Consider the following 1474-nt stretch of genomic DNA (forward strand, 5'->3'; position numbering starts at 1 on the left):
TATTTTTTCCCGGACAATCGTTTGCGGAGTGCTTTTTGACATTGCCGAAGTGCTCGATGTTCGATACTCGGGCAACTTCCCACCGTTTGCCGTAGGAAAGTTCGCCGAGTGCCGTTCGCCGAGTGTTACACTCGGCCGAACTCTTGCCGAGAGTTTTTCGACCTTTGCCGAGTGCCTCAGAGGCACTCGGCAACCTTCCTGTTTCCGGTATTGTTTGCGAGCCTACGTCCAACCTAAAACTTAAACCGATAGAAAAAGATGAACGATTGATTTATACTATAACATACAACATGTATCAAAATAAGGCATGTTTGATTTTCGAAGTCCCACGGCTGCTAGATTGACCTCCGCTATCAGCGTATCGACCTCCGCCTCCTCTGCGTTGACCTTTGCCCTTGCCAGATCAAGCTATAGTACAAGCACGAGGCGAGTTGCGACAAAGGAGGCAAACATCCTCACGGAAAAGCTCGCCTCACTTTGCCGGATGAGGCGAGGCGAGACGAGCGAGCTAAGGCAACTGGTGGAGGCAAGGAATGGTTAAATAGTGTAATCAAGTTTATCGTATATTCCAAATATTAATTTGGTTTAATGTGAGACTGATGAATAAGAAAATAGTTTTGGGTTGGGCTTGGGTTTGGACATGCATGGGCTTCAGGAATGGACGTGGCGCTAACCCGGCTAACTAACAGTGGTACAGGGAGTGGGATTTTATTTTTGCTAAAAAAAATGGAGCGAGGCGGCGAGGCAAAGGCAGCAGCAGACCAGCAGTCACGCTCCTCGAGACCTCGACTCGAGCGGATGGCTCGAGCCCAGTTCGAAGCCCGATCTAAGATCAAGTTCAATAACCTTCGAATAGTAAAGCCACGTGCTCCGCAGACTAATGTAAAAAACCACCGGTACATTAGTTAGTTTCTTCACGAATTTCAAAATCATTTTTTATTTGCATGCGACCCGCCACGATCCTCTCATCCCAGCTCACCCGAACAAGCTTCTAACCCGAACAAGCTTCTGATGTCCTGACTCGTCGTGTGGCTCACTCTCTCGTATGGCCCCCACAAATCGATCGATGTTCTTGTACGCGACAAGCTGAGTCTCTCTTAATTTCTCTTTCCAACACATTGGATTTCTCTCACGTGGAATTGGCGAATCGACAAGCCAACGTGGATTATTGTACTGCTCTAAGTTCTCTATCACTAGTAGAGAATTGACTTTCGATACGCCCCCTTTTGTCCCGGTTTAAAGTTGGCCCGGGACAAAAGGGGGTGCGCCACGGTAGGCAAAAATGGAGGGAAGCGTTAGTCCCGGTTGGTATTTGCAACCGGGACAAAAGGCCCCATTTAGTCCCGGTTGCAACGGCTAGTTCCGGGGCGTTGGTGGCGGCACCCTTTTGTCCCGGTTGGAGGCTCCAACCGGGATAAAAACGTGGACCTTTTATCGCAGTTGAAGCCTCCAACCGGGACAAAAAGTTTAGTCC

Source organism: Setaria italica, chromosome IV (genome assembly GCF_000263155.2).
Source record: "Setaria italica strain Yugu1 chromosome IV, Setaria_italica_v2.0, whole genome shotgun sequence".
Lineage (NCBI taxonomy): Eukaryota > Viridiplantae > Streptophyta > Magnoliopsida > Poales > Poaceae > Setaria > Setaria italica.